Below are 20,112 nucleotides of genomic sequence, written 5' to 3' on the forward strand. Positions count from 1 at the left end.
AGAGAAAACATGGACTGGCTTGGAGGGCTATTTTTTTCACCCCCTTTTCTTTTTCTGCAGATTACAGTCTTGTTATTGTGACAGGAAATGACTCAGCCTTGGCAACGAGAGATCAGATACTGTATTCAGCAACATGAGGTGGTCATTTTTTCCTCCTGACCACAGACACACAGACACACACACACTGCTGTTTCATGAGGCAACAGGTTTCATTGAGGGAAAATAAAACTATTTTTAAACGGATTCCATGCTGGAGAAGGCAGGGGAATACCAGCAAAGTTACCCTTCCTTGATAAGCACGGCTGTTTCATTCAGGGCATGCGGGAAGCTGTTGCCTTCAAGGATAATTATAAAAATTCCATGGCCACAGGCAACACAAAAACCCCTTGATTCCCACCCTGTCCCAGCATGGGAAAAGTCCTCTCAGCCAGTTGTTGTTTTCTCCTTTTCATCTTCATCGCCGTGGTGGCAAAGATGAATAAACAGGGGTGTGTGTGTGTGCATATGCACTGGATAACTTTCCCTGATAATAATATGAGGGTGATGTCAATATTTGAGCAACAACGGCCATTTCCTTTCAAGCAGCCCTCTGTCTATCAGCTGTCACTGGATCGGGTGTTATTTTAAAACTGTCACATGGAGATCTGTCACTGAGCTTATTATAAAACTGGAGGAACCCCATCCCCCTTATGTCATAACTATACGTTAGTAACTTCCCTCTCCTACTGTATTGAAAGGCCCTGAGAGGCAGTGTTACCTAGTGGTTAAGAGTGCTGGACTCGGAGTTGGGAGATCAAGGCCACAGTCATAGCAGACGTTTAAAGCACTGCGATACCACTTTAAACGGTGGCTCCCCCCCCAAAAAAAAAGAATCCTGGGAGCTGTAGTTTGTTAAGGGATCTAAGAGTTGTTAGAAGGCCCCCTGTTCTCCTCACAGAACTACAATTCCTGTGGTGGTTAAATAGTCAGTCCCTCACCCCAGGAAACTCTGGGCAGGATAGGGGTCTCCTAACAATACTCAGCACCCTAGAACTGTAGTTGGAAGGGACTATAACGGTCATCTAGTCCAACTCCCTTCAATGCAGGATTTTTTTAAAATGCTTTTTATTAGTTTTCTTACCTGACAAACAAACACAAAAATTAACAAAAATAATAAATTAATAACAAAAGGAAAAAACATCCATCCATCCATAAATCCAAAGTTCTTACAAGATAACTTATCTTTCCCAATAGACTTCTGTCTTCCTCAAAGCGGCTCTGTCTTAGCTATTTGTTAAACTGCTTCTTTGATCATTTCCCCATTTCTTCTGTTATCTGAATACTATACTTATAATCTATACTGCTGTTTGCGAAAATGAATCAAAGCATGTCCAGGTTTTGAGGACACTGTGTTTTTCTTTTTTTTAATTATTCTTTATAAATTTCCCACTCCTTTTCAAACTTTTGGTTTGGCTGTTTCCTAATGCAGGACTATTTTCCCCAGTGTAGGGCTCAAACCCACAACCCTGAGATTAAGAGTCTCATGTTCTACCAACTGAGCTGTGTATCTATGAATGACAGCATCCAGGATACCTTCAGCAGTTCTCAACCTGTGGGTCCCCAGATGTTGTTGGACTACGACTCCCATCATCCCTGAGCTCTGGCCTTGCTAGCTAGGGGTGATGGGAGTTGTACAGTGGTACCTCGGGTTACATACACTTCAGGTTACAGACTCCGCTAACCCAGAAATAGTGCTTCAGGTTAATAACTTTGCTTCAGGATGAGAACAGAAATCGTGCTTCGGCGGCGCAGCAGCAGCAGCAAGAGGCCCCATTAGCTAAAGTGGTGCTTCAGGTTAAGAACAATTTCAGGTTCAGTACGGACCTCTGGAACGAATTAAGTACTTAACCTGAGGTACCACTGTAGTTCAACATCTGGGGACCCACAGGCTGAGAATGGCTGCTAGGGGAAGCCATGACAGTTTAAAGTGGAATAACAGTGCTTGAAATATAGGGTGTGGATGTGGCCTAAATTTTTGCAAGTGTGGGAGTGCCTGCCATCTCCCCTCCTGCAGTTTCCAGAAACTGGCATTCAGAAGCATACTATCACCAATGGTGGAGGTAGAACATAGGTCTTATGGTCAGTGGCACCAACTGGAGCAAAACTGAGAAGACCTTTTGAGTCTCACTATGAATTACTCACATTGCAGCAATGCTTTATGATGCATGGATCTGTTGTGTAGCACAGATTCTAGCAGTTTCATTGTCCGTATCTGTAGTTGACAAAGTACGCTTCTCTTTTTTTAAGATTCCATGGCATGTGTGTTTTAGAAAAACTGACTGGCTGACGGATGGGTTCCTCCCCTCGGCTCTCTCATCATCTTGGACGAATGGACTACCTGGACTTGAATTCACCTGCCGTGCATAGATGCACCATCTTGAAGGATATAGAATACATTAGTGTCGCCAAAATATAACAGATTTGCACAATTCTTCTGTAGCGAGTGTTGATTTGAAAGAAGCTGAAGGAGTGGCGCTACTATCTTCTTGAAATTGCAGCTAAACTGCTACCTTAATAGAGTGATTATGTTACAGCTTTTGGTACTAAAAGCCCTTGATGTATAACAGATCATAACATACCCACTGAGATCACAGCGAAAACAAGAGATGTGTGGTGTACTCATTGTGGCGATCAAACACCAAACCTATGTCATATCTGACCTACTTAGTCTAATGGAATGAATAGCCCCTTGTCAATGAGGAAATCGAATACAGCAGAGAGTGTTCATTGAAAGCTTAGTATGGGGCAGGGGGATGCTCTGAAGGAATGCTTGAAGGATGGGTGGTGCACCAAGGATATCAGGAAACATGGCAGGAATGATATAACCCTCAACTAGCTCACCACACCTATGCCAAAAGGGCTGCACAGGCTGCCAATATGTTATCGGGACAAGTTTAAGGGTCTTGCCGTTGGCATATAGAATCATAGAATCATAGAGTTGGAAGAGACCACAAGGGCCATCGAGTCCAACCCCCTGCCAAGCAGGAAACACCATCAGAGCACTCCTGACATATGATTGTCAAGCCTCTGCTTAAAGACCTCCAAAGAAGGAGACTCCACCACACTCCTTGGCAGCAAATTCCACTGTCAAACAGCTCTTACTGTCAGATAAACAACTTTGGACCAGATTATCTCTGGGAATACCTCCCCTTGTACACCCCTGCTCAGTCACTTTGATCATCAGGAAATACAGTCATAGTACTACTGTATGGTCCCAAATGTTGCATAGTGTCCATTGTGATCAGGACTTTTAGTATGGTGGCAACTGCCCTTTAGAATGTGCTCCCCATAAACATCAGGCCTCTAGCACTAGCATTCAGGTGTCTGCTTAAAGCTCATCTGTTCCTCTAGCACATGAGTGATCCAGAAATGTAGAATTATTCATCTGATTTGTGATGCATTTGCACTTAGTTGTGAATGTAATTTTACTGTTGATTTGATGCTTTCCACTGTCATTATACAGTCACTAAGAAGGGAGACGCTCCGGCTAGGGCCGAGCCAGTTGGCTTTTCATCCCCAGTTCCAACATGTAGCACAAGTCAGTGATGTCGTTGTGTGTGCCCACAGTGTGAGGTACTATCCACTCACAGCTATGCACCTTCACTGTGGTAAAAAAGACCCACCCCATGGTAGTATAGCACATGAGTGCTTTGTATGATGCTTCAGGTTTTGTCTCGTAACGGGGTTTCCTCCTGACACCACCACCACCAGATAGATGTTCAGGGCTAAGTGCACCCTTAAATTCCAAATTATGTGATGAGAGACTTGAAATATATGCTCATAATGGATGGCCTCTATTATGCATTATCACAATCATCTGATTTAGGGTAGGGTGGTAGGTCAGAAAAGGAACAGATCTCCAACGGCAATCATGAAGTCTCAAAAACAGGCACATTAAAAAACAACAACCCAGAAGGCTGGTATTTTTCCATATTTCAGATTCTGCACTTGTACAGAGAACCCAAATAGAGCATGTGGAATATTTATAACTTTATTAAAATAGCTTAGGTTCTTACTGCTAAAACAAACCATCTCATTCTCATGTGATACGAATGCAGTTGTGTTGACTAGTTCCTTCTTATCTTAGAACAGAAGCAACTGCTGACTGAGGCAACTGTATAAAGATCTTCTCTCACATTGCTCCACAGGGCCTAGAAAAATGCTCAAATGCTGATTATTGTCTTATGGAGTTGACAATTCCCCTTTTTATGTTTCTCCGAAACGATCTCAGCAAGAGAGAAATTGTACTTAGTAGCATTTTAGAAGTATGGGGGAGAGGAGGCAGTTTTGCAACTTTGTTTTAATATATTGCAATGCTTTCAAGGTTATTATGACCTAAAACAGGTGTGGGGATCCTTTGCTCAACCCCCACCTGAACTATAGCTCCCATCAGTCCCAGAAAGCATGGCCAACTTTCAGAGGTGATGGGAATTTCAGCCCAGCAGCATCTTGACAGCCACAAATGCCCCATCCCTGGTGAAACACTTCATATTTTAAAATATAAATAATCAAAGCAAGGGTTTCTTTTTAAAAATCAATAAATCAACCAATCCTGGAAACATGAATTTTGTGTGTCCCAAAGCTTTGATTGAATGATTGCACTTACATTCCTCATTTCATAGGTTGAGTGAAATGGCAGCCTTGAGATCATAGGCAGCCTTCCTTTTAGTACAGCTATCCTAACTTTACACTGCTATCCCCTGAGCTGAGTTGTAGTCCAAAATGGTGGTCGTTAGACTTGGAGTGAACTGTCAACAGTACACTGGTGATGAACAACTGTTTCTCTTTTTTAATATATATATTTTAATTGATTTTCCATTTTTATCATCATATTATTATACATTGATACATTTTTAACTCCACCAAGCCACTCAACTTCCCTCTGTTCTGTTGTCTGGTTTTTATAAATACACATCTTAATTCCACACATTTATACCATCTCAATTCTACATTTCTCCTTACTTAATCTAGACTTAAGGCGCAAGTAGAAAATTTCTTTCAATAAACGCTGCATGATTTATCTCAGTCCTGCCAGTGTCTTTACATGTTTACAATAACTGTCTATTGTATTGAATAAATTTACTCCATTCTCTCTGGAAGACTAGGTCGCTCTGGTGTTGGATTTGAAACAACTCTGTTTCTCTGTAGCATCCGAGTCAGGAGAGAATGCAAAGGGTTGGATGAGAGCCAAAAAGCTAAAGTTGAATCCTAATAAGATGGAGGCTTTGTGGGCGGTTGGTTGCCTCGTTCAGGAATTCCCATGTGGTTGTACTTCCCCTTAAGGATCAGGTCTGAACCCTCTTTGTAGATGAAGGTCCAAGCGGCATCGAAGACTAAGAGAGTCTTCCCCCAACTCCAGCTGGGTGACCATTATGACTATCTATGGACAGGGATAGCCTGGCTCCCATGGTTCATTGTGCTGGAATCTCATGCCTGGATTATTACAATTCATTCTACATGGAGCTGCCTTTGGGTCTGACTCAGAAGCCCCCGTTAGTGCAGAATGCTGCAATGAGATTGCTTGTGGAGGCAGCTTGCCATCAACATCAAACACCGGTGGCTGCTGGCTGCTTAGCAGAAAATGGCCTCCCATAAGCGAAAAAAGGATGGGCTATCATAGGTATATGGACCTCCTGCACAGATTTCTTTGCATAAATGACAAGCACTGGGCAAGTTTGTGCTAACAGCTGATTCTGCCTTTCCCCTCCCCATATACACACAGACATACAATGATCTTTCTGTTTTTCTTTTATTTTTCTTGTTTCTTTCTGAATATAAATATTCAAAATCTAATTTTAAAAACCATATAAATGAATGAACAAGCAAATAAATAAAATGCAATAACACCAGTACTGAAAGTTCTGCACTGGATGCCCATTTGCTGAACCAGGTTTAAAGTCCTTGTTTTGACCTATAAAGCCATAGAAAGCTTGGGGTTCAGGGAGAAATTCAATTCAGTTCATGCTCAAAGCTGAATTTATCCAATCTGGACTTTCACAAACTGAAACCTAGCCATTTAAATTTGCATTTACCTGCAGTCTGAAATTTGCTGCTATCTGAATTTTGCTGTTCTGTTGTCCAACCAAGCAATAATTACAAAAGTGCATATATTAGGTAAATGTGTCCATAAAAAATGAACATGTTAGTGAAAATAGCATTAGCAATGCATTCTATTGGGGAAAATGGCTCGCAGAAATATGTACATTTGTCAAAGCTGCATACAAAAGTGTGTCGGTTAGGAGAACTGCACTAAAATGATGGATAATTTCCATGAGTGTTTTTAAAAAGAAAAATCGCAGCTTACTGCAGAAATGTGCAAAACAAAAAAAATAAGACTGGAAAAAAAGAGAAATGGAGAGAACCAACATTGACAGATCCTTCCATCCATCCAGGGCCATCTTACCCATAGGCACTAGGGGTGCAGGGCACCCAGGTGCCAGGCTCTTAGGGGCGCCAGGCCAAGAGTTGAGTCCGGGGCCCAAGAGTTGAGTCCAGAGAAGAGCCCACTCATCAGTCAGAGCGCCGTAGCAGGCTCTTCTGCGCTGTGAGTTGGGTGATGACCAAGCTAGCGAGACACTGAGGTGGCCGGCCGGCTCCGCCCTCCTGCGTTCCTGGGACTGGGCAAACTGGGGGGAGGTGCACCGGGTGGATCTTTGCACCCCGGTGCCACATATGCTTAAGACAGCCCTGCATCCATCCCTACTTGGGATCCAAGACCTGCTTCTTTATGCACCTGCCTGTACTTTGTGGACATCAGGGCATGTTGCTCTTCTCACTGTGCCAAAGGTCTCCAAGATGCAGTCTCGGGCAACATAAGAGGGCATTCTCAATAGTGGCACCTTGACTCTGGATGTGATCAGAGCCAATGCTAATGAAGTTTCAACTGCAGGTAAAAATGTGACTGTTCACTACAGCATTTTGCTAAAGTGGTCTCCTTGCTATGCTGATACAGTGGTACCTCGGGTTACAGATGCTTCAGGTTACAGACTCCACTAACCCAGAAATAGTACCTCGGGTTAAGAACTTTGCTTCAGGATGAGAACAGAAACTGTGTGGCGGTAGCAGCGGGAGGCCCCATTAGCTAAAGTGGTACCTCAGGTTAAGAACAGTTTCAGGTTAAGAATGGACCTCCGGAACAAATTAAGTTCTTAACCCAAGGTACCACTGTAGTAGTTATATTGTTAGTGTAATGTCTGTTTTTCTACTGAGTTGTATTTAAATGAAATATTCTTTTATTGTCCGCTGCTCTTTGTTCTGGGCTCATGTTAGCAATGGCAGGTTATAAGCAATGTAAATAAAATAAACAGGGGAGATGCCAGGTTTGAGAAGGCTGAACCAGGCCCTGATCTGCCTCAGGCTGATGCCTTCAGACCATGCTAATAGTTATTTTTAAAAACTTACATTTTTAAACCCACCCTCATAGTGTTATTTAAGGAGGCAGCATATTTGTGGTCTACAGTGTTAGAATCTGACCTCAGATGGAAAAGAGTGAGATGGAGAGGGATTGAGGCCCAGCTTACACACAGCATTTTTATTTTTATTTTAAATGTTTTTAATAAAAACAACAGTTTCTAATAAAACGATAAACAAACATGTCACTCTTTTTGTAGGTCCTTGCTTGAAAACAACATCCATGTTTGGAGACATTTCACTAAGGATCTGTCCTGCTGTATTAGAGGGTTTCCCGCCATTAAAAATTCCCATAATATTCCTGTGAGTCCTAACCAAATTGTTGCATATGCCTCAATCACCCGACCAAGGTGCATGGTAGATTCTTATTCCTAAGGGTTATTTGTTCTCAGCGGCTCTCGTTAAGTTCCGCAGAACAAAGAGAACAGGCTGCAAATTGAGGTGCTATTGCAGGGAAGATAAACCTTAGCCGGACCCCCCTTGCCTCAGGCACCCCAAAGTGAGTGTGTCCCCACTTCTGTGGCATTCTCAAGTCAAGTTCACCCTTTCAATTTCTATCATAAATGAATTTACTCCAAGAGGAAAAACAAAACTGCTGCATCTCTTGGGTGCTGAGATCGGCAGACGGGGCCTGCTTGGTAGTTGATCCGTCTTCAAAGACTCAAGGGATGGTGGCCTGGAGAAGGGCCTTCTCAGTGGTGGCCCCTAAGCTGTGGAACTGCCTTCTCACAGAGCTGTGTCTGGTACTTTCATTACCTAGCTTCCGGCAAATGTTGAAGAGGCACCTCTTTGCCCTGGCTTTTAATACTTGAGGTGCATATATTTAGGACCCACCTTTTGTGATTTTATATTGCTTTAAACTGTTTTTAGTGGCAGGTTTTTATAAATTATTTTTATTGGTTTTACATATAATCACATTACGTAACATCGTTCCCTCTTATTTTATCTCTTTGGCTCAACTGAGCCAGACGACTGAGCCTCCCTTCCCTCTGATGGTTTACAAAATTAAACTCTACATCTTTACATTACGCTTCGTTTCCTATCCTTGTTATATCATTACCTAAAATATTATATTACTCAACTTGAATAGGTAGCAATTTCATCTTACATATCTTCAGATAACCCTGCTAATGATGTTAATTGCTTACAGTTGTATTTCAAATATAATAATAATAATAATTTGTTCCAGTCCTTTTGGAATGCATGGTCTCGCTTGTTCTGGATTCTTCCAGTCTGTTTCGCCAGTTCTGCAAAGTCCATCATTTTCATCTTCCACTCTTCTTTTGTTGGTAACTCCTATTGTTTCCATCTTTGAGCCAACAAAATTATTGCCGCAGTTGTTGCCTATACAGTCAGTTACACTCAGGTTACGAACGCTGCGGGTTGCACGTTTTTGGGTTGTGTACTACGCCGAACCCAGAAGTACCGGAACAGGTTATTTCCAGGTTTCGGCACTCGTACATGCACAGAAGCGCAAAATGACATCACGCGCATGTGCAGAAGCATCAAATCATATCACGCATGTGTGCAGACACAACGCTTCAGGCTGCGGGTTGCAAACGTGCCTCCTGCACAGATCACGTTCACAACCAGAGGTATGACTGTAAGAACAATTTTTTATCTTGTCTCAGTATCTCTCTGCCCACTATACCAAATAAAAAGGCTTCTGGGATTTTTTAACAAAGGTGTTTTAAAACATTTTCTTTAACTCATTACATATCATTTCCCAGAAAGCTTTTACCTCTTTACATGTCCACCACATATGGTAAAAAGTACTGTACCTTCCTTTTCCTTACATTTCTAACATTCATTTTTTTAATCTATATATTTTGGGCAGTTTGCGATTTTAAGCTGCTTTAAACTGTTTTTAGTGTTTTAATGTTGTAACCGGCCCTGGAATCTTAGGGCAAAGGGCGCAGGCAGTTAACAACAGTACATTGTGGTGATGAAGGCTCCACCATCAAGGAAGCCACATGCACACACACACACTTCCTGCAAACACAGAGATACAATAATGGGCCCTCCGTTGGTGAATAGTAATCCCTGCCTCCTTACAGATTTGTTGTTTCAGTTAATGAGATCAGGGCTGACGATCACTTCCCGTTCCCCAAGTTATAAGCAATTAATAATCTTCAGAAAAACATTCTGTCCCAGTCTGGACAATGGAAGCATTTACCCATTTGCATCGATGAACTGACACACCTCACAGGTGTAAAATTACTCCTGCGTGGGAGCCGTGTCTGCTGACTTGGCAACCGGCCTCCCTTTCCTATGTGAAATGTTTTGGATCAGATAATTTCACTGGTAACGTTGACGGATTGTGTTCTCAGGCACAAAATGTGCAAGAGGGGTAGGGACATCCTTAAAAACAAAGATCTTGTTTGCCTGAAAAATGTTCCTGGCTATAAAAATAATGTAGTCACACACACAAAAAGAAGTAAACCAGCAAATCCATATAAATGGAATCATCTCAGAACAGCGTGGTTCAGTGTGCATGTGCTCTCTTCCAAAGCATTCAGCAATCTTTAAGGACAGACGTGTGACTGAGCTACTGTAAATTCCATCAGATGGAAACAGAAAAACATCAGCTGGTAAGATATATTTCCCCACCCCACCCCCGGCTCCTTAAGCACAAGTAACACGGCACACTATTCATCGTTCAACGAATCATATTTATTTCTCTATCATGCGTCTCAAAATTAAGGTCAAATGATGGTTTTATGCACGCACAGAGGGAGAGAGGGAAAGACTCAACTTCACCAATACAAAGTATCAAACTAATTGTGCAGCTCTTGAAAACAGTAATTTCTCCTGAAGCATTGTGTGTGCGTAGGTGCGCCCAGCTCGATAAATGCCGGCTGTGGATCTCCACCTGCCAATCAAGCCTTTGACAGACTTTCTTCAAAGAAAGAAAGGATTCGGGGAAGACCTACATCTGATGAAGGCAGGTGACAGCTTTGGGCAAGGAAACGGACAGCTTCGCCTTTGCTCACAGAAGGTTTTTGACAGTAGCAGGTAAGAATCACGCCATCCTGACTGAAAAGAGTGGCGGCAGAAAAAAAAAACTCTCTAGAAGAAAGGAGTGTTGGTCTGCAATCCATCGATCAATTGCTCTAGAGGTTAGACAATTCCCTCAAATCCCCAGTCTTCAAAGATGAATGCATTGAGGCTACAATGCTATCCTATCCTGGTAATAAGTCCCATTGATGTCAATGGGGTTTCAGTACCGACAGGAGGCAGTTTCTTATGTTCCTGTGTACTTCTGAGCGGACATGCATAAGACTGCTCTCTTGAACCTTACACATATATCTTCCAAGGAGATCAGAGTAGCATACATGGTTTTTACTCTTCCATCCAATTTTATCCTCACAACAACACTGTAAGGAAGGCTAGACCAAAAGACAGAAACTGGCCCACAAAGTTGCCCAGTAAAGCTTTATGGCTAAGCAGTGCTTTGAACCTCTAAACTACAATACAGCTGGCCCTCTAATATGCGGACTCTCAGGGCAAATATCTCTTTCACAACCTCACTACCTGTATTATTTATATACCCCTGCTTTTCTTTTCATTGTTGTTTTATATTTTCTTTGTGTATAACTACATACACACACACACACACACACACACTACACTGGGGCCCGCCCCCCCCCCAAAAAAATTTAAGCCCTCAAACTGCTTTTAAAACTAAAATAAATATAGGTTCCTGGTGGATATACACAGAGCATTTCCACAAACCTTATTTCAAAAAGTAAAAAACCAGGACACCCCAAAAGTTGCTGAGCTCCCCCCCCCAAAAGTCAATTCCGCCTTTGAAATCCCGGTAATGTCCAGGAAAATCCGGACATATGGCAGCCCTAACAAACCTCCCCAGTAGAGCTGCTTGTTCTATTAGCATGAATTAGAAAACCTTCACTGTGGGCATGATGACTCAAGCTGCACACTTTTATTATTCCATTATTTTAGCATGCTTATATTTCTCCTGAGAGAAATGTAAGTGGCTTAGAAAATATTCTCGCAAGGAAAATCTTAGTCACAGCATCAGGAACAGGAAGAACATGGTATCTTTACAGTGGTAGAGATAGATATTCAGGTAGCATTGTGCACCCCCATCCTTGATCTTCCTTAGTGCTAGCCCTTGATAGGCAGGAAAGCCCATCGGTGATCTCTAAGGCAAGGGGCAACTGGCTCTCTGCCCATGATGGAGGCCAATCTTTCCTTACCAGCAATTGGCAGTTGCCAGGCAACAGTTCCTGCTAAGGACCTCTGAGGAAAGGTAGTGGGATTGAGGACCAGAGGCAGTATGAGAGAGCAACAGCGGGCGTGGGCTCTCGCCTTCCTGTTTGTTGGTTTTCCTGAGGCATGTGACTGGCTGCTGTAGGGAGGACCACAGTGGTAGAGTATCTCCTTTGCATGCAGAAGGTCTCAGCTTCAATTCCGGCATTTCCCACCCAAAATAGCCACTGCCAATCATCATGGGCAATACTGAGCCAGCAGAACCAATGGGCTAACTCGATATACAGCCGTTTCATGTGTTGCTGTACCAGACAACCCTTTTGTTTGATCCAGCAGGGCTCTTCTCGTGTTCTTAAATCACATGGATCAACACCACAGCTGGTTGCCAAGTCCATCAAATGCAAAACGGAAAGATGAGCTGAGTGACAGGAGGGATTGCATGGACAGTCGCATTAACAGTTTTACAACAGGGCTGATGGTGCATTAATCGCCGCCAGTTTCCTGAGACTCTCCTTGACTTCCCTGTCCTGTCTTGCCTGGACTGCTTCCCAGTATTGACGATTTCACAACTGCTCCCAGCCAATCATTCCATTGTCTCATCGGCGTCATTGACAGGAACGACTCAGCAGTACGTCACCGGCATTCTTTGCAGGGTGAACCTGGTCACCATCATCATCTCAATTCACGGACTTTCCCCTCTTGTCTCAGACAAGTAGAGCATATCACCGTTTATCTGCCCACATGTCAAATCAGTTCTCTTCACCTTCCAGACTCTCTCTGCCTTGCAGGATTGCCAGAATGAACTCTGGAGAGGGTGTTTCGGGACATGTGTGTTCAAGCCTTTGTCCTCCTTTCAGTGGATTGATTCAGACAAATTATTTTAAGATAATGCACAGTGCTTAATACCTCCAGTGCTTAACTTCCACAGAAGCAAGGGATAATAACCCTGTTGACCCTGAGCAACGATCAAAGACACGTTTCGTCCCAATTCAAAGTCCTATCAAATGCACCACAACAACCTATGTTAGTCCATTGCATTGTAAAGCCTATAACTCTCCAGATGTTTTTGGACACAGTCTGGGATGACGGGGGTTGTAGTTCAATGGCATCTTGATATCATGGACTGGCTGGATGCAGAGGAATGGTGGGAGGCAGCAGCTGAGGAACCCCCAGGGAAAGAAGGCTCAGAGCAAGGGGACTGGTGGTGGGATGGTGATGAGTGGTCAGATGGAGCAGACTGGGAGGAGGTGGTTTTGGAAGCTAAAGAGGCAACAGTATTTAGTGAGCAGGAGGCTGGGGCAGAGAGCAGAGAGCAGAGAGCAGTCCAGTCTCAGAGGCAGAGGAGGAGGGGAGCCAGGAAAACAGAGATGATACGCTGCTGAAGAATCCAGGGAATTTCCCCCTCCTGCTGCAACCAGCTCCCCTCCAGGTCTCCCAGAATGCAGTCATACCTCGGGTTGAATGTGCTTCAGGGTGAGCATTTTTGGGTTGCACTCTATGGCAACCCAGAAGTAACGGAGCATGTCACTTCTGGGTTTCACCTCTCGTGAATGCGCAGATGCTCAAAATGACATCACATGCATGCACGGAAGCTGCAAAACACGACCCGCGCACACGCAGACACACCGCCATGCTCTATTCAGGATGCAAACAGGGCTCCGGAACGGATCCCGCTCGCATCCCAAGGTACCACTGTACAGAGGAAAATGTAGAGGGCAGAGGAAAAAGAGACAAGACTATGGAGCCTTAGGCTACTGGGGGAGGAACTGGGGAATAATAATAATAATAATAATAATAATAATAATAATAATAATAATAATAATAATAATGTTCTATTTATACCCCGCCCATCTGGCTGGGTTGCCCCAGCCACTCTGGGCAACTTCCAACACACACAAAAATAATAATAATAATAAAACATCAAACATTAATAGTAACAATCAGATCCCATATAAAAAGTCACAATAACTTTAAAATAAACCATAGAAGTCATAGAGAGTGGTGGGAAAGCAAGGACCTTTGGTCCTCACAATGCCTCATTGAGGCAAGACCTACAGAGAAGGGTTGCTGTGAACACTAGGCCTGCACTGTTTTGGTTTCTTTGACTAAAAAGTTAACTTCACTGACACTGGGTATTTTATTACAGACCCACTCCTGCACTCTGGCTCCTGACACTTGAGAACCACAGGCTCACCAGCCTTGCCTTAAAGGACGTCTGAAAGTTTCAAACATCCAGCAAAGTCCTGCTATAGGCCCGAATATTCACATTCTGGCCTTAGGACATGACATTTTGCAGAGGTTCCTGGCTGGATGCATGTATTCTGCTGCAAAATTCCCATCTCACCCCAGATTTTTCACTGCAGTATTAGGTTTTATTTGGTCACCTCATGACAAGAGAAGACTCCCTGGAAAAGACCCTAATGTTGGGAAAGATTGAGGGCACAAGGAGAAGGGGACAACAGAGGACGAGATGGTTGGACAGTGTTCTCGAAGCTACGAACATGAGTTTGACCAAACTGCAGGAGGCAGTGGAAGACAGGAGTGCCTGGTGTGCTCTGGTCCATGGGGTCATGAAGAGTCGGACACGACTAAACGACCACAACAATTAGGTTTCATAGTAAAACTGGAACTATACACAGTGCAAAACACATCTCCCCAAACACCTTCTTGTGAGTACCATGTTTGTACACTTTAAATGTATGTCCATAGGTGCTTTGAGGTATTGAGGAAAACCAAGTAAAATTGGACTAAGGCATTGAATTCAAGAAAGCAGACAGAGTTCCTTCTCTAGAACATTTCTCTTGCCACATAATACAAGATTATGTAAAAATGTGGAGTTCTTTTCCTACCTATGAATCAGGGACCATACTGTTTTCTAGCAATTATGAACTATACGTACAGCTGTTGAAAGAGTCAAGGAACATCAGAACACCCAGGCAGTTTTCCTGGGGACTCGTAAATTAAATGTCTTCAACGCTGAATAGATATAAAATTAGATCTTGGTAGTTGTCAGGGACTGGCAGGGTGCCAAGGAACAGGTGGCAAAGGCTGCAAGGCCAGAGGCTGACCCAGGGAATGGGACAGCAATTTATGAGGTTTGTACCTCCCACGGGGCAGGAGCTAGGGGGCTGGAGGCAGGGGAATAGTCCGAGCAAGACAGGATCAGGGATGGGTGCAGGATGTGGGGAAGGAGCCAAGGTAGGAGGAAGAACAGGACACACAATGGAGGAAAATATAATGCCATGGGGTGGGCAGTAGAACTCCCTCTGTCCCCTCTGGACCAGGAGGGGCCTGAAGAGACTGGCACTGCAGCTGTCAGGGCTAGAGCCAGACTCAGGTCAGCACGAAAGACGCAGGGCTCCATTGTCAGTAAAGTTAACTCTTCATTCAAGGAAACGGCAAACAACTCAGCAACACTTCCCAGTAGGTCTTGGCCCTGTGGAGCAGTTGCCAGGACTGAAGGTCCCTGTCTTCCACCCTTTCTAAGGCTTCACCTCTCCCGTATGTTTCCCAAGCAGTCTCAAATGACATCTGTGCACCTCTGGACTCTGTTCTGCTCTCAATATTCTGCACGTTCTTAGAGATCAGCAAGGAGGGGAGCTTGTCGCAGCAGGAGGGGGAGAATCCTTGGATTCTGAAGCAGCCTCTCGAGCCACCTCCTCTGCTTCAGCCTCGGGGTCTGAACTGCTCCCTGTCACAGGCTCTTCCTGCTCACTAAACCCTGTTGCCACTTCAGCATCCAGCTCCTCCCTCTTCTCCCTTCTCCATGTCCCACCACCAATCCTCTGGCTCAGAGCCACCCTCCTCTGGGGTTTCCCATGAGGGGTCCCTGGCTGGTGCCTCCCACCGCTCCTCTTTGTCTGGCCAATCCCTGACAGTGGCAACTTTTGCATAGAAGTTGTTGCAGGTCGCTTGCATGCGCCCCCATCAGACAAAGGTACATAAGCTTGGGTGAAGGAGTGGTTGTGCTGTTGCTCCAATAGTCCAGCTCAGAGTACAAGTTTGGGGAGGGGATGCCAGCAGCTATTTAGTCGCCAGAAGTGTTTGTGTGTTCTGTGCACCTTAGGAGCTACCGCAAGACTGTGCTTTGTCAATAAAGAATTAAACTACCAGTCGTTTGTCCTCTTTGAGCTGGGACTGCTCAGGGCAGTAGTTTGTCATGATTCATAACCATTTACATGGTGGCCCCACCCACAGCAGAATTACTGTTTAGTTCTGTGCATGCAAGACCTGGAACTCGGAGTAACCCCGTGCATATTAGCATAACTTTAATTCCTTTGTGAAGCAGGCAGCAGAGTATAAGAATTATGTAACTGCATAGATTTAGTCACAAATGTGTGCCATTATGTATCAGGCTGCAAGCATAACCCAAAGGAGGGTGGAAGTCTTGATTAGCAGAGTGCAGAGTGCCCTAGTGAAGTAGCATATGCTCTGATTGGCTGCGTAATTCAGAGGGAGTTTTTACCTCTGTATGTTTTAGTGTCTCCCTGCTAAATACAAGGCCTGAAGTCTGAAAAACTCTCCTCAAATTGCTCTCTCCTCAAATTGTACAGTTTTTGTCCAGTGTCCTCAGTAATTAAGATTTATTTTATCCCTGGACTCCATCCGTGTTATTTACATGACTTTTCTCACAAAATGCATGGTACAATCTTTCTGGTACTTTACTGCTACAGAATGTGGGTAGAGGACTATCCTCAAAAAACTATCTGTGTGAAGAATCCCACATAAGGGATTATGGAAGAGAGTGCATCTCTTTTACTTTCCCACCCAAAGCTCCTGAGCTCTATTGTCTGCAATTTTGTAGGATTCATCCACTCTGGAGGGGTTCTTGTACCTGTAAATTTCATCCACTTTTGCCAAAAGGGGGAAATGCTAGACACTACTAAATTCCTGGGACCAGTAAGTGTTAGAATTTAATCATGGCTCAGGGTGTTTAAAAACTGGCACCAGACCAGTGTGCATTGGTACTAGACCAGGGATGTCCAACAGGTCGATCGTGATCTACTGGTAGATCCCTGGGAGGTTTTGGTAGATGGTCGATCACTGGGTCCCTTTCCTTAGCATTGGTAAAATCGAACCCGGCCCCACCCCCTCACGCCATCCTCCACTGTTGCACGATCTGTAGAACAGAAGATGGAGTTTACTCAGTGAGGCTGTTTGTTTCCCCAGCAATTTGTTGGTTCCTCTCCCCCCCCCAACCCTTTAAAAACAGGGCTCCTCCATAAAAACGGGGGTAGATGACTGCCAGTTTTTAATTCTGTAAGTAGACCACAGTCACTTGGGAGTTGGCCACCCCTGTACTAGACACTTCTATTCCCCTGGAACCAGCAAGTGTCAAAAAATAATTACACCAGGCTAGTCTCCTTTGTTGATATGAAAGCCTGGCTGATGGGCCTTTAAAACACAAAGGATCAAAAGGGACTGCATTGTGCCCTAGTTGGCATTTCCACATCATCTTTGAAGGTAGCACTGAATACAGCGCATTACAGTAGTCTAACCTGGCTGTGACCAACACATGGATTATTGAGACAGCATACGATCTAAGATGATAAAAGGCACTCCTAAGCACAGGTGTTGGGACGCGGGAGGCGCTGTGGTATAAACCACAGAGCCTAGGGCTGCCAATCAGAAGGTCGGTGGTTCAAATCCCTGCGACGGGGTGAGCTCCCATTGCTCAGTCCCTGCTCCTGCCAACCTAGCAGTTCGAAAGCACTTCAAAGTGCAAGTAGATAAATAGGTACCGCTCCAGCGGGAAGGTAAACGGTGTTTCCGTGCACTGCTCTGGTTCGCCAGAAGCGGCTTAGTCATGCCGGCCACATGACCTGGAAGCTGTACACTGGCTCCCTTGGCCAATAAAGTGAGATGAGCGCAACAGTCAGGGGTCCCTTTACCTAAGCACAGATGTTGTGTATGCTTCCACAGACAGTGCTGAATCCAGGAAGTATGCACGAGAATAAATCCAATAAAATTTTTGCCAATAGTTATGTCACAACAATGCTAGATGAGCAGCCTCTCAAGAATGGTGGGGCCTGAATAATGGGAGCAAATCTATCATCACCAATAAAGGCTCTAGCGGAGACTAATCAGCTCTGCTAAACAGGTCTTCGGATAACTCCTAGTGCCATTTGAATATCTATGTGATCAAAACCAGGTGCAATTTATTTTTTAGGATCAGATGATGCTCCACAAATCACAGGGGACCAAGAAGACATCACAGCCCTGAAGGCAGAACATCTACCTCTCTCTTTCTCAGTTCTGAGCCTAACTATCCCACTGGGTTTCATAGACTCCATGTCTGCTGTGGCATTTACCTTCAAACGTTTTAACCCTGCCCCAGCGTTTCAAAGCTTTCTTATACACATCCATGCAGTTTGTTGTTGTTGTGGACAGCCGCAATAAATCATGTTGTCTCACCGCTGGTGATAACTCTCTGTTGGGACTACTTACAGGACCAAGAGCCAAAGTAGTAATAATTACTATGATACCGACGATATGCAAACACCTTTGTTACAAGCTGCTGTGGGACAGAGGGAGACATTTCCATAACCAAATACACTCACATAACAACCAGTCGTTTGCCTTTGGGGATTACTGGGAGACTGGCACCGCTGCAGAATGCAAGCAGCTTAGCTCTCGAGGGAGGTAGACCTCCCAAATCTTCAGAGCACAGAGGTTTGAAGCTGGGGGTATGTCAGCAGACTGTCCCTCTTCTCCAATTTATTTTGGCCAGGACTCAACATTTCTGAAGGACACTGGGGGAAGCTGTCACATACTAGAAAGGGGGGCCTAGGACAGCAATCCCAGCAGCAATGCGCCTTTCAAGGGATGAAAGAATACGTCAATTTCGGTTTCTCATTTTTACTGTCTTAAGGTCGGTTCTCCACGTTAGCACATCAGTTACCTAAAAAAAAAAGCCTTCATGAAAATTCCTCAGCATTTCACTACAATTTTACCCTAACATCCACAATTTTTGTGCAAAGCAATTTCCCCTAACATAAAGTATTTTTGTGCGTTATTTTCATGAATATATGCACACTTTATGTATTTTTATACACATCACTTGGTTGGAGAACTAATCTGCAAAATTTGGAGACGAGTGAATTTCAAAGGAAGGCTATGTTTCAGTTTGCACACTGTTTTACAAAGTGAGAATTTGGTAAATTTGCTGTTAAATGCAAACTGAAAAAAATCTCTCCCCTGCCCCCAAGCTATTGGTATTTTCTTAAGGATGCCTTAACATGAAACCTTTTCCTCCCCACCTGAGCCATTATGGTCATCAAGACAGAACACAGAATACAACATAGTTTCCCCAGTGCAATCCAGAGCCCTACTTTTCCAGTATTATTTTATTCTACAAGATTTATATGCTGCTTAATCATTGCATTTCCCTGAGAGGTTTAGACTCTAAATGCGTTCCATCTGCTCAATAGGACTTTCTCTGCCTATCTTATGGCTGCATGTCCGTCTCCCACAAATCTGCTCCAGCGAGTCAGGGGAAAAACTAGAACAGATTTTGGGGGTGATGTGGGGAGACGAAGTACTGTTGCACAGGCAGAAGTCCTTGCACTAATGTCTTTGTTGAATACAATGTGATAAAATTATCGCAATACAGATAAAAGTCAATACCTCAAACAAATGGACATAATAAAATTTAAAATCTGAGCTCACAAAAAAGTTTTTAACATGCAACCACTTACAACCATGGCGCTTGTTTAATATCAAAAGGCAGAGAGTTGCAGAGGATAAGAGCTGTCATACTAAAAGTCTGATTTCTCAGAAGTGCAGAACATACATTATGTTGCACTTGTAAAAGTGCTACTTCTGCAGATCTACAAGTTTTCAGAGCAATGAGATGTAGGATCATGCGCATCCCACCCCATCTCATTTATAAATGATCAGGACTCCAGTTGTGTCCTTAGCAAACTGGTAACTGAGGCAAACGTGGATAGAAATAGCTGTGATGGCCTCATCAATAAAGGAAGCAATCCACTGTGCCCCAATAACCAAAAACATTGCAAATAAGAAATCACTGTTGGAAGTTTATGCTCTGAGACTCTCAATTCTTGCATAAAGATAAACAGTACAAACAGGCAAAAACATTATTGAAGAGAGAATTATATATTAGCACTGATAACATCATGGGGACGAATCCTGATAAATGCTCAGTAAAAGAGGACATCTGGATTGGTTAATGCTGCTATAACCTTCCTTTATTGGGAAATGATTCCAACATCCCCCCCTTCATTATTCAATCAGATTAACTTTTACATAAATTCTAGTATAATATACCAGGACAATGGCTTGCTATTTAAGCTCTGAAATAATAACAATAATAAAATACGACTCAAAATATGGAAACAGCATGGGAAATTAGCAATATACCAATGTAGTCATGGGTATGAAATTATCAGCACCACAGAAGTACCAAGG

At 43.7% G+C, this 20,112-nt stretch overlaps 1 protein-coding gene and 1 long non-coding RNA gene across 2 annotated transcripts in view; both read left to right on the plus strand.

Annotated features, from left to right (window-relative positions):
- LOC309515026 (tigger transposable element-derived protein 1-like) overlaps positions 1–20,112 on the plus strand; it is a 409,488-nt gene that overhangs the window by 285,862 nt on the left and 103,514 nt on the right. The gene's annotated exons all lie outside the window — the stretch shown is intronic.
- Positions 10,066–15,809, plus strand: LOC309515092. The gene is made up of 3 exons (XR_014212254.1): positions 10,066–10,464; positions 13,829–14,051; positions 14,292–15,809. It is a non-coding gene; the product is annotated as an uncharacterized lncRNA (long non-coding RNA).

This window comes from Podarcis vaucheri (genome assembly GCF_965113315.1).
Source record: "Podarcis vaucheri genome assembly, chromosome: 12".
NCBI classification, from domain to species: Eukaryota; Metazoa; Chordata; class Lepidosauria; order Squamata; family Lacertidae; genus Podarcis; species Podarcis vaucheri.